The sequence below is a fragment of the Salvelinus fontinalis genome, chromosome 17, assembly GCF_029448725.1.
Source record: "Salvelinus fontinalis isolate EN_2023a chromosome 17, ASM2944872v1, whole genome shotgun sequence".
Lineage (NCBI taxonomy): Eukaryota > Metazoa > Chordata > Actinopteri > Salmoniformes > Salmonidae > Salvelinus > Salvelinus fontinalis.
In genome coordinates, this window is record NC_074681.1 from 8,516,782 (window position 1) to 8,531,657 (window position 14,876).

Sequence of the window (14,876 nt, forward strand, 5' to 3'; positions counted from 1 at the left end):
AAACGGATATAAATTGCTATGAAACGGTTTAAATTAACTACCTTATGATGTTTTTAACTCCCATAACGAGTAGAAACATGTACGGAAAAATATAACTGGCTACACTAAATCTTGGAAGAAGAGCCGTTCAGTGTCCTCCGCGCGCATTACGCATCTGGGAAAAAGTTCCTACCTACACGTGTTTTTGTTTCATAGGGGCTGTGATTGGGCAATCGACACCATTCAAATCGTCATCACGTAAAGGCATCCAGGGGAAGACGTAAGCAGTGTCCGTATCCTCATAGCAATAACAGTGGCCTTAAAACTGACTCCAGATCAGGGGCCAAAATGTGTGAAATCTGACTCCATGTCAGGGAAATTGCTGTAAAATGACTTCTGTTCCACTCAGAGACAAAATTCCAACGCCTATAGAAACTAGAGACTGTTTTCTATCCAATAATAGTAATAATATGCATATTGTACGATAATGAATCTAGTAGGAAGCCGTTTAATCTGTAATGCAATTATGCTAATGAGAAAACAGCACCCCCTGTAGTCGCAAGAAGTTAAGTAGCCCTATTTTGAGATGTGAGATTTCACAATCTCTTTCAATAAAGGCAGGAATGGAGGAGGTTTTTATTCCAGTGAGATTGCTAGAGCGAACACCGTCATGTTTAGTTTTGCCCGACCTAGATCAAGGCACAGACATGAGCTGAGCTGACTACACTGACTGTGCTAGTGGCAGACTCCACTAAGCTGGCATGCTGGCCAACAGCCTGCTGCCTGGCCTGCACCCTATCTCATTGTGGAGCTCGGGGACTGTCCAATAGGGGACATGTCTGGTGAGTATGCAGGCCATGAAAGAACTGGTACATTTTCAGGTTCCAGGAATTGTGTACAGATCCTTGTGACATGGGGCTGTGCATTATCATGCTGAAACATGAGGTGATGGTGGCGGATGAATGGCACGACAAAGGGCCTCAGGATCTCATCACGGTATCTCTGTGCATTCAAATTGCCATCAATAAAATATAATTGTGTTCGTTGTCCGTAGTTTATGCCTGCCCCATACCATAACCCCACCGCCACCATGGGGCACTCTGTTCACAACGTTGACATCAGCAAACCACTCGCCCCCCACAACGCCACACACGCTGTCTGCCATTTGCCCGGCACAGTTGAAACCACTTCTCCAGCCTGCCAGTGGCCATCCAAGGTGAGCATTTGCCTACTGAAGTCGGTTACGACTCTGAACTGCAGTCAGGTCAAGACCCTGGTGAGGACGACGAGCACACAGATGGAGCTCCCCTGAGATGGTTTCTGACGGTTTACGCAGAAATTCTTTGGTTTTGGCCTCCCGAGTGATGTTTCGGGGGACGCATGGCTTTCAACCTTCGCCTCTCCCATGTCCGTATGGGAGCTGTAGCGATGGGACTGTAACTACCAATTTGATATCACAAAATTGGTGAGAAAAGGGGGTACCATTTATTTTTTTAAACCTTTGGTTGTGCAAACCCACAGTTTCATCAGCTGTCCAGGTGACTCATCTCAGACCATCCTGCTGGTGAAGAAGCCGGATGTGGAGGTCCTGGGCTGGTGTAGTCACATGTGGTCTGGATGTACTGCCCAAATTCTCTAAAATGACGTTTGAGGTGGCTTATGGTAGAGAAATTAACATTCAGTTCTCCGGCAGCATCTCTGTTGGACAGTCAGCCAGGCAGGATTTACAAGGATATACCTCCTTCCTCCTGCCATGGTGTGTAAAGCCTGAGCAGCATCATAGATCTATGATATCAATGTGAGGAGAGACTATGAGGGTGTTTGTTTGTGTGTGGGTGAGAGAGAGAAAGAGAGAGAGAGGGAAGAGAGAGAGGAGAGGGAGAGAGAGAGAGAGAGAGAGAGAGAGAGAGAGAGAGAGAGAGAGAGAGAGAGAGAGAGAGAGAGAGAGAAAAACGCTATTTGATCTGCTATCCTTGTCAATGTAGGTCACATCTACAGGGAAACACAACAAAGAACCAAGCGAAAGGGAAAAAAACCTGTCAAATTTGTCTTTCTCTATCGTTCTCCATTTCTCTCTCTTTCTCTATCGTTCTCCCTTTCTCTCTCTCTCCCTCTCCTATACAAATGGTTCCTCAAACACACATTCTTCTCACCAAAAAAAAAAAGAAATTAAAGGAAGGAGAGAAAGACGCTTGATTGGCGAAATATCAATTCCTATTCTGCATCTTGGGCGGCCGTTCAGACAGCGTAGTCATGGCGACAGTTTCATAACACGTCGTGAAACACCTTCGCCGATGTTTCTTTTTATCCAGGGGCTTGTATTCGAGACACACACGCGCACGCACACACACACACACACACACACACACACACACACACACACACACACACACACAGACATAGACACACACACACACACACACACAGACACAGACACAAGTGAATGCACGCACACACAGGCGCACATGTACACACACACACCTCTGCACGATTATCTTTATCCAGGGTTGTACAGTAGAATTAGGGAATAGAGGATGACTCAACAGTGAAGACTACACCAGAGGTAAGAGGGAACACTCAACACTCCAGAATGTCTGACTCAACGGTGAAGACTATAACAGAGGTAAGAGGGAACACTCAACACTCCAGAATGTCTGACTCAACGGTGAAGACTATAACAGAGGTAAGAGGGAACACTCAACACTCCAGAATGTCTGACTCAACGGTGAAGACTATAACAGAGGTAAGAGGGAACACTCAACACTCCAGAATGTCTGACTCAACGGTGAAGACTATAACAGAGGTAAGAGCGAACACTCAACACTCCAGAATGTCTGACTCAACAGTGAAGACTATAACAGAGGTAAGAGCGAACACTCAACACTCCAGAATGTCTGACTCAACAGTGAAGACTATAACAGAGGTAAGAGGGAACACTCAACACTCCAGAATGTCTGACTCAACAGTGAAGACTACACCAGAGGTAAGAGGGAACACTCAACACTCCAGAATGTCTGACTCAACGGTGAAGACTACACCAGAGGTAAAAGAGAACACTCAACACTCCAGAATGTATTACACGTATTACATTACACCACCGTGTCGTCAGCAAACTTACCGACGGTGTTGGAGTCGTGCGTGGCCACACGGTGGCGCATAAACAGGAAGTACCAGGAGGGGATTTAGCATAAACAGGAAGTACCAGGAGGGGATTTAGCATACACCCCTGAGGGGCCCCCGTGTTGAGGTGTTGTTACCTACCCTTACCACCTGGGGCCGGCCCATCAGGAAGTACCAGGAGGGAATTTAGCATACACCCCTGAGGGGCCCCCGTGTTGAGGTGTTGTTACCTACCCTTACCACCTGGGGCCGGCCCATCAGGAAGTACCAGGAGGGGATTTAGCATACACCCCTGAGGGGCCCCCGTGTTGAGGTGTTGTTACCTACCCTTACCACCTGGGGCCGGCCCATCAGGAAGTACCAGGAGGGGATTTAGCATACACCCCTGAGGGGCCCCCGTGTTGAGGTGTTGTTACCTACCCTCACCACCTGGGGCCGGCCCATCAGGAAGTCCAGGATCCAGTTGCAGAGGGAGGGATTCAGTCCCATGGTCCTTAGCTTGGTGATGAGTTTGGAGGGGACTATGGTGTTGAACGCTGAGCTGCAGTCAATGAATAGCATTCTCACACAGTTATTTCCCTTCTTGTCCAGGTGGGGCAGTGTGGAGTTTTATTGAGATTGCTTAACCTGTCGCCCTGTTTGGCCCGGTATGCGAATTGGAGTTGGGTCTAGGGTGTCCGGGATAACGTTGTTTATGTGTGTCACGACCAGCCTTTTCAAAGCACCTCATAAATACCGATATGAGTACTCTAGAGCCATATAAGGAGGTTAGAGCCATATAAGGAGATTAGAGCCATATAAGGAGATTAGAGCCATATAAGGAGGTTAGAGCCATATAAGGAGGTTAGAGCCATATAAGGAGGTTAGAGCCATATAAGGAGGTTAGAGCCATATAAGGAGGTTAGAGCCATATAAGGAGGTTAGAGCCATATAAGGAGGTTAGAGCCATATAAGAAGGTTAGAGCCATATAAGGAGGCTAGAGCCATATAAGGAGGTTAGAGCCATATAAGGAGGTTGGAGCCATATAAGGAGGGTTCCTTGGAGTTCTTGGGAACAGGGACAATGGTGGTCAGCTTGAAACATTGTTGGGATTACAGACTGGGATAAGGATAGATTGAAAATGTCTGTGAAAAAAAAACTTGCCAGCTGGTCTGCGCATTTTTTGCGAACGCGACCTGCTATCCTGTCGAGCCCGTCAGCCTTGTGATTGTTAACCTGTTTACAAGTCTTTGCTAACATCGACCACAGAGAGCGAGATCACCCAGTCCTCCGGAAAACCAGGGTTTTTGGTATGAACACTGGAGCAGCTGAGTCGGGGTTGAAGTCGGAGTTGAAGTCGTAGTTGAAGTCGAAATCGAGGTTAAAGCAACTGTCGATCTGATACTTGGCGGTCGTATGTAGAATGAACTTTCTTGTACAGACACAGTCAAGATAAACACGATAAATATATAGCAAAGTCGGGTTGGGAACTCGTAAGATGTCGCTCTTCTCCATTGGCGCCATCTTTTATCAGACTTAACAAACGTAACATGGTAAATGTAAATCCACTCAAATGAATATAATATGTTACGTTTTGGTATGGTTACATTAAAACAGAAGATTACTTAGGGCAAAAAACTAAAGGAGGGTGGTTGGTCGGGATGGATGGATGGATGGGCATACGATGCGAATGTATTGCAACCCAAAAATTGTGTGTTCGAATCTCATCACAGACAACTTTAGTATTTCAGTTCATTAGCAACTTCGCAACTACTTGCAATTAATTAGCGTGTTAGCTTCCCCTAACCTAAACCCTTTAACCTAACTCTTAACATTAACCCCTAGCCTAGCTAACGTTAGCCAGCTAGCTAACATTAACCCCTAGCCTAGCTAACGTTAGCCAGCTAGCTAACATTAACCCCTAGCCTAGCTAACGTTAGCCAGCTAGCTAACATTAACCCCTAGCCTAGCTAACGTTAGCCAGCTAGCTAACATTAACCCCTAGCCTAGCTAACGTTAGCCAGCTAGCTAACATTAACCCCTAGCCTAGCTAACGTTAGCCAGCTAGCTAACATTAACCCCTAGCCTAGCTAACGTTAGCCAGCTAGCTAACATTAACCCCTAGCCTAGCTAACGTTAGCCAGCTAGCTAACATTAACCCATAGCCTAGCTAACGTTAGCCAGCTAGCTAACATTAACCCCTAGCCTAGCTAACGTTAGCCAGCTAGCTAACATTAACCCCTAGCCTAGCTAACGTTAGCGAAGCCACCTCAAGCCACAACAAATTGGAATTCGTAATACATCAAACGTTTTTTCAATTTCAATAGCACATTGTACAATTTGCAAATTTGTAACACATTGTACAAATTGCAATTCGTAACATATCATATGAAATTGCAATTCATTATACATATAAACTGAAATGGATGATGGACATCCACAAATTAATGCATACCATAAGAAACCTAACATATCATACAAAAGGAGAGTCTCGGATTTACGTACAGAATGATATGAAATGCTCTGAGACCAGGGTGAGCCAGGTGGGTCTTCAGCAGGGGAGATGAGAGCCCATGCCAGGAACTGACAGAGCCAATCAGGGACGAGAACAGCTGACAGTGACCAATCAGCTGTGAGGCCAGAGACCAGCGAACCAATCAGATGTAAGAACAGACTCCATCAATGCCTGAGGCTAAGCGTCCAATTCAGAGTATGACCAGGCCTGGGTCATCGGCAGGGGTCCGTCACTGCGGCGACAGCATCAGCAGCAGTCACACTGTGTTACCTGAGCAGGTAAACGATGCATGAGGATGTTTAATGGTTGGTGATAGAGAGGTACTATATAGGCCCTGGACCCTACCTACACAGGTGAGCCATGAGAAACATGGACTAGCTATATTAATGTCTAGATATGCAAAGTCAGACGACACGAGTACATTTAAAGGCTGGGGAAAGGGTCTGTTGTCTTTTCAGGCCATGTTAGAGACTTTAAATGTTATTTTTTTAAACACAAAAAGGTTTCAAACTTGAAAAGCGTGAAACGTTCAACATTCAACACGTCAGTAGTCATCAAATATTGTGGAAAGACATTGCATATTATGTAAAAAAAAATTCTATCATAATCAAATGTAATTGTAATATTATAGTAAATCCTCTAGCTTAGTTTCTGTTGCGTTGATAAAAATCTGCATTATCCGGGATAGTCTTTGAGGTCAGACTGCTTTTCATATGCTAATATTTTAATCAACATTTTCCGCTGAATTAATCCTGTGAGCGGCTCAGCCTCGCTGGTGTTATCAAGCAAATTACAGACACAGGCTCGCACACACACACACACACACACACGGGCACGCACACACACACACGCACGCACGCACGCACACACACACACAGGCACGCACACACACGGGCACGCACACACACGGGCACGCACGCACACACACACACACACGCACACACACACACACACACACACACACACACACACACACACACACACAATGTCATTGGTGTTATCGGGCAAATTAACTTTCCCCACTGATGAATGAGTCTGTCTGTCTGTCTGTCTGTCTGTCTGTCTGTCTGCCTGCCTGTCTGTTTTGTTCGGAGCCTCTTATTCACATGACAGTGTGTTTCTGGTTTCTCTCCATATGTGGTGAAATGACTTGTCGCTTATATAATCAGGCCTTAAACTTCAGACCTGTCGTTGACCTGTCACTACTTTAGCAAATGAAGGAGTCACAAAGTCCTCTGACTAAAGTACTATTTTAGTCCAAATGTGACAACCCGAGGCATTATGCCCATCCGGGGGTACGGAAACTTGTTATATGAGTAATGATAAAGATTTTAACATTTCAGATAATGGCGCCGGAGAGGATGGCTGCCATTTAATGGGCTTCTAATAAATGGTGCTATTTTTTGTGTGTTTTTTTTCTCACATTTTTTGTAACTTGTTTTGTACATAATGTTGCTGCTACCGTCTCTTATGACCGAAAATAGCTTCTGGACATCAGAACAGCGATTACTCACCACGGACTGGACAAAGATATTCACCTCGATCTGGACGAAGAAGGATGTACTGTTGTTCCTTTGGATGAGACGGGGGCACCGCTGGTACACTCTGAATACTGTCTCTCTCTCTCGGTCTCACACACTCTCTGACTCTCTCTCTCCCTCATACTGTATCTCTGTCTGTCTCCTCCATCATACTGTGTCTCTGTCTGACTGCATCTCTCTCTCTCCCTCATACTGTATCTCTGTCTGTCTCTCCATCATACTGTATCTCTGTCTGTCTCTCCCTCATATTGTATCTCTGTCTGTCTGTCTCCATCATACTGTATCTCTGTCTGTCTCCATCATACTGTATCTCTGTCTGTCTCCCTCATACTGTATCTCTGTCTGTCTCTCCCTCATACTGTATCTCTGTCTGTCTGTCTCCATCATACTGTATCTCTGTCTGTCTCTCCCTCATACTGTATCTCTGTCTGTCTCCCCCTCATACTGTATCTCTGTCTGTCTGTCTCCATCATACTGTATCTCTGTCTGTCTCTCCCTCATACTGTATCTCTGTCTGTCTGTCTCCATCATACTGTATCTCTGTCTGTCTGTCTCCATCATACTGTATCTCTGTCTGTCTCCATCATACTGTATCTCTGTCTGTCTCTCCCTCATACTGTATCTCTGTCTGTCTCTCCATCATACTGTATCTCTGTCTGTCTCCATCATACTGTATCTCTGTCTGTCTCCATCATACTGTATCTCTGTCTGTCTCTCCCTCATACTGTATCTCTGTCTGTCTCTCCCTCATACTGTATCTCTGTCTGTCTCTCCCTCATACTGTATCTCTGTCTGTCTCCATCATACTGTATCTCTGTCTGTCTCTCCCTCATACTGTATCTCTGTCTGTCTGTCTCCATCATACTGTATCTCTGTCTGTCTGTCTCCCTCATACTGTATCTCTGTCTGTCTCTCCCTCATACTGTATCTCTGTCTGTCTGTCTCCCTCATACTGTATCTCTGTCTTTCTGTCTCCCTCATACTGTATCTCTGTCTGTCTGTCTCCCTCATACTGTATCTCTGTCTGTCTGTCTCCCTCATACTGTATCTCTGTCTGTCTGTCTCCCTCATACTGTATCTGTCTGTCTGTCTCCCTCATACTGTATCTCTGTCTGTCTGTCCTTCCATCATACTGTCTCTCTGTCTGCCTCTCCATCATACTGTATCTCTGTCTGTCTCCATCATACTGTATCTCTGTCTGTCTCTCCATCATACTGTATCTCTCTCTCTCTCTCTCTCTCTCTCTGCTTTGCTCTTAATGTCTCGTTGCCCCTCTCTCTCTCTGCTTTGCTCTTAATGTCTCTGTGCCCCTCTCTCTCTCTCTCTCTCTCTCTGCTTTGCTCTTAATGTCTCTGTGCCCCTCTCTCTGCTTTGCTCTTAATGTCTCGCTGCCCCTCTCTCTCTGCTTTGCTCTTAATGTCTCGGTGCCCCTCTCTCTCTCTCAATTCAATTACCGCGCTTTTTTTGCTTGGGAAACATATGTTAACATTGCCAAATCACGTGCAGTAGATAATAAACAAGAAAAGTTTACTGTAAACATTACACTCACAAAAGTTCCAAAAGAATAAAGACATTTCCAATATTGTTTTCACTGAGGAAATGTATGAGTCTGCTGTTAATGATAATGCAGAGGATTTTCCCAAGGTTGCTGTTGACGCATATCCCACGGTAGTTATTGGGGTCAAATTTGTCTCCACTTTTGTGGATTGGGGTGATCAGTCCTTGGTTCCAAATATTGGGGAAGAAGCCAGAGCTGAGGATGATGTTAAAGAGTTTTAGTATAGCCAATTGGAATTTGTTGTCTGTATATTTGATAATTTCATTAAGGATACCATCAACACCACAGGCCTGTTTGGGTTGGAGGGTTTGTATTTTGTCCTGTAGTTCATTTAACGTAATCGGAGAATCCGGTGGGTTCTGATCGTCTTTAATAGTTGATTCTAAGATTTGTATTTTATCATGTATATGTTTTTGCTATTTGTTCTTTGTTATAGGGACAAAAAGATTGGAGAAGTGGTTTACCAACACATGTCCATTTGTCACGATCGTCATGGGAAGGACCAAAGAGCAGCGTGGTACGTGTTCATTCTAACTGAACACCGACAAACAACAAAACAAAATACGAACGTGACGTTCTGCAGGGCAAAATAACAACCAATGCAAAAATAAGAACCCACAAATGAAAGAGGGAAAAAAGGACTGCCTAAGTATGATTCCCAATCAGAGACAACGATTGACAGCTGCCTCTGAATGGGAACCACACTCAGCCAAAAACAAAGAAATATAAAACATAGAAATAAAGAAACTAGAATGCACACCCTAGTCACACCCTGGCCTAACCAGAATAGAGAATATTAACCTCTCTATGGTCGGGGCGTGACACCATTTTTTGATTTTTAAATGTATTTAAATTTATACTTTGTTTATTGAATTTTCAATACCAGCATTTATAAAATAATTGCACTTGTAAGTTATTTGGTAGTAGAAAAACATAGAGACAGACATAATTTAAAAAAATAAAAATTAAATACAAAATAATAAAAAATTAAAAAAGAATAATGATAATAAAGAAAAATATATATTTTGATACAGTTGTTATGGGTCAACTAGTACAGATAATACCGTCCTTAACATCCGAGATGTCGTGTATTCACAAACCAGACCTCTTACGTCACTCTGGAACTGCAGGGAAATGTAGTCGTTTAACATAAGAGAAGAAGGGAGCCCACATTGCATAGAATTCGTCTACAGACCCATTGAGTGTGTGTTAAATTTTTTTCCAACTTTATGCATTTCAAAACAGATTTAATCCAAAGAGCATGAGAAGGGGCTGCAGAGGATTTCCATTAATCGTCTCGCTAACAAAGTGACAAAGGAAATTACATTCTTATTCATTTTGGTCAGTTGTATTGTGGGTAAGGAAACCACAAATAGTGCAAATAAAAGGGTCTGACTCGATCTGTGTGCCGCTTAATTCTGAGAGTGTGTTAAACATGTTTTTCCAGAAACCAACAAGAGATGGGCAACACCAAAACATGTGTACATGATTAACAGGAGACTGATTACATCGTACACATTTATGGTTCACATCCTTGTAAATGATGGATAATCTTGCTTTGGTCCAGTGGGCCCTATGAATGAGTTTGCATTGAATGAGACTGTGTCGAGCGCAAATAGAAGAGCTATGTACCCTTTTGAGTGGCCCTTCCCATAGTTCATCAGATATTTCCTCACCCAGTTCCTCCTCCTATGAGGATTTAATATTGTTTAATGAGGTGGATTGTAGTGAGCAAATTTGACTATAGATTATTGACAAGGTGCCTTTCAGAGTAGAAAGCGGGACAAGAAATGTGTCGAACTGGGTTTCACCAGGAAGGGAGGGGAATCCTAGATTTATGCTGCAGATGTAACTCCGGACTTGTAAGAACAAAAATGATGTCTGGGGAGACCAAATTTAGCTGATAATTGTTCAAACGTACTAAAAGTATTGTTAATATACAGATCTCTGAATCTTTTAATACCGAGACTAGACCATGTTGAGAAAACACCATCAACAATAGATGGGAGAAACGCTGGGTTTGAGGCTACCGGAGGCTACCCGGAGGCTACCGGAGGCTACCGGAGCCAAAGAAGAGGTTGTCTGAACCCCAAAGTGGCGCCTAAATTGATTCCAGATCTTCAATGTTGTTTTGACACATATCTTTTTGGTAACGGAGGAGTAAGGGCCTGTAATGGAGGAGTGAGCGAGGGAAGACAATGATGCCGGTATAGACGAGGCGGCCTCCATCTCTAGCCAAATTGGGGGGCGGGAATATCTCTCTGCTCTGCAACCAGTAGAGAATGATCCTAGGGTTAGCGGTTCAATAATAGAATCTGGAATCCGGTAGAGCTTGATCGCCGTCTGGTTTGGGCCTCTGCAAAAGCTGTTTTCGTATCCTAGGGGGCTTTTTGTCCCATATAAAGGGTAGTATTAGGCCGTCAATCTTTTTGAAAAATGTATTGGGAAGAATAATCGGAAGGCACTGATAGAGATGTAAGAATGTATTCATTTTAATAGAATTAATTATTGCGACTAAGGAGAGTTGTAATTTTTTTGCGGCCATATTCTGCGGCATCAATTCACTTTTACTGAGATTCAGTTCAGTTTATACCCTGATAAGTGACTGAAGGATGTGAAAGTGGCAGCAGGAACAGAAACAGAAAGGTGGGATGTGTATAGTAATAAATCATCCGCATATAAAGACAGTTTGTGTTCGTGTCCGTATCTGACTATACCTTTGATGAGGGGGTTGGAGCGAAGTGCTATTGCAAGTGGTTCTATGCCGAAGGCAAACAGTAAGGGACTTAAAGGGCAACCCTGGCGTGTCGATCGTTGCAAAGATAAGCAGTCTGGTTGAGTGTTATTAGTCCTGACAGAGGCTTGAGGGGATGAGTACAGAAGTCTTATCCAAGCCATGAATTTGGAGCCAAAGCCAAATTTATTTAGAGTGTAAAAAAGGTATTTCCATTCCACCCGATCAAACGCTTTCTCCGCATCCAGGGAAATAATGGCTTCAGAGGTATTGACGACAGAAGGATTATATACAATACTAAATAATCGTCGAAGATTAAAGAATGAGTGTCTATTTTTAATAAATCCTGTTTGATCCGGTGAGATAATTGATGGGAGGACTGTTTCCAGACACGTTGCCAGAAGTTTGGCTAGAATTTTATAGTCAACATTTAGCAGGCTAATTGGACAGTCAAGTGTGTCTTTGTTTTTTTTAAAGAATAAGACAAATGGTTGCCTGAGAGAGTCTGTGGAAGAGCACCATTTAAAAATGCTTCATTGTTTATTTCAATTAGAAAAGGGGCTATTTTGGAGATAAACTTTTTATAAAACTCTGCCGAGTAGCCGTCAGGCTCTGAGCTTCTCCCAGATTTAAGGGATTTGACAGCATTAGACAATTGTTCAACAGTGATCGGCTGCTCTAATTTTTTTAACCAAATCCACGTCTGACAGAAGGCACAACAAGTGAGTGGAAGTAATCATCCAATTCCAATGTATCCACTTTACTTTTAGAAGCATATAGAGACTGATAAAATCTCTTGAACTCATCATTGATCCCCCTAGGGTCTAATGATATCCCAGACCATGTATATAGAGACTGATAAAATCTATTGAACTCATCATTAATCCCCCTAGGGTCTAATGATATCCCAGACCATGTATATAGAGACTGGTCCCCCTAGGGTCTAATGATATCCCAGACCATGTATATAGAGACGGTAAAATCTCTTGAACTCATCATTAATCCCCCTAGGGTCTAATGATATCCCAGATGATGTACGAACTTTAGGAATCTGAAATGATAATGATAGTTGACCTAACCTGTGAGCGAATCATTTTCTGGCTTTATCTCCTTGTTCGTAGTAAAGTGCTCCTAGACTTGACAAGCAGTTCAGTAACCTCTGTCTGTTAATAATGTGTCAAACGTTCCTTATAAATATCCGGGGATGGTGAAACGGCATAAATGTCATCTAATCGGGCAATACAGCGTGTTAACATAGATAGCCTATCCCTTTTCAGTTTGTTGTCATGTGCGGTGTAGGGAATAATTTCACCTCTGAAGTTAAGCTTTCAAAGTTTCCCAGAGAGTAGACGCAGAGATGTTTGGGGTTCTATTTGTAATCACGAAAAAGTCGATTTGACGCAAAACAAATTTGACAAAGCGTTCGTTGCTGAGTAGTTGAGTATTTAGGCGCCACAGATTGTCAATATTCTGAAAGGCTACTTTCATAGCAACAGGGGCGTGGTCAGATACAACAATTGGATTGTATGAACATGAAGATATGGAATGGAGGAGCCTGTCCTCTACAAGGAGGTAGATATGGAATGGGGGAGCCTGTCCTCTACAAGGAGGTAGATATGGAATGGAGGAGCCTGTCCTCTACAAGGAGGTAGATATGGAATGGAGGAGCCTGTCCTCTACAAGGAGGTAGATATGGAATGGAGGAGCCTGTCCTCTACAAGGAGGTAGATATGGAATGGAGGAGCCTGTCCTCTACAAGGAGGTAGATATGGAATGGAGGAGCCTGTCCTCTACAAGGAGGTAGATATGGAATGGAGGAGCCTGTCCTCTACAATGAGGTAGATATGGAATGGAGGAGCCTGTCCTCTACAAGGAGGTAGATATGGAATGGAGGAGCCTGTCCTCTACAATGAGGTAGATATGGAATGGAGGAGCATGTCTTCTACAAGGAGGTAGATATGGAATGGAGGAGCCTGTCCTCTACAATGAGGTAGATATGGAATGGAGGAGCCTGTCCTCTACAAGGAGGTAGATATGGAATGGAGGAGCCTGTCCTCTACAAGGAGGTAGATATGGAATGGAGGAGCCTGTCCTCTACAAGGAGGTAGATATGGAATGGAGGAGCCTGTCCTCTTACTTACTTACTTACTTTATTGTCCCCATGGGGAAATTTTGTTGCAGTGTCATGTACACATTTAAAGTGGCGTTAAATACAAAACAAGATTGACAATACAACTTTCAATTACAGTCACGCACCAAAAATTAAAAAAATAATAATAATAATAGTAAGAAATATGAAATAAAACATTTAAAACATTAAAAAAAAAATAAAATAAATTAAATACAAAAAATGTTACAATTTAAAATTTAAAAAAAGAAAAAAAAGAAAGAAGAAAAGACAAACCTGCTGGCCTTACGGGGTCAATGGGAACATTTGCCCGAGCTATTTAAGAGGGATATCACACCTGAAACAAATGATTGTCTCGTTCTATTTTTCCTGCTGAGGGGTGCCCTATACCTGCGCCCAGAGGGGAGTAATTCAAAGTCCAGGTACAGGGGGTGACTTGGGTCTAAAATGATTTTGTGAGCCTTACGGAGGGCCTGGAGGAGGAGGAGGTAGATATGGAATGGAGGAGCCTGTCCTCTACAAGGAGGTAGATATGGAATGGAGGAGCCTGTCCTCTACAAACCCCTTCCCTCACACCCTCCATTGCCGAAGCATCTCCCCAACTGAGAAGCAAAACCCTAAATACCCAAAACAGTTTAGAGCAAAGCACGATAACTCTTACTCTGTGCTACCTGAGATTTGTGACCATTTAACTAGAGTAAGCCAAACCTAGATCGGTACCCAACAGAGTCTGAAGAAAACTAACCTCAGTTAAGATTTAACAGCATTACAGTAAAACTTTACAGTAAATTTTACAGGTAAAATTACGACTGAACCATGAAAACAGCCAGATTTTGGCATTAGAGGCGGCAACCTGGGTTAGAAATGATTTTTTTTTTTTTTAAAGAGAATGACATTCAAATGACGATGAACCCAGCAAAATTGGCTTCGCTAGCAAACCATTCGGCCTGCTAACTAGCCTGCTAACCAACCATTTTTTCCACACCATGCGGTACAACAGCTGCTATCACGTTCTTGTTGATGAAATCTGCCGCTAAAGCCCGGTCCTCGAATCTGTGCGTGGAGCCGTCCGGTAAAGTCAGTCTCAAAACCGCAGGGTAGATGAGGCCCAAACTTCACGCCCGGGCAGGCACGTAGCTGGTGCTTCACAGCTCCAAAGCTAGCCCCGCTTCTTCGGCCACAGCTGTGGTGCAGTCCGCAAATATCGAGACTCTTTTACCCTTTGAGAGGAGAGGGGATGCTTCTCCCGATCTCCTCAGTATGTCATTGCGGACGTGAAAGAAATGCACCCTGATGACAAATGGTCGCGGGGGGTTCTCCA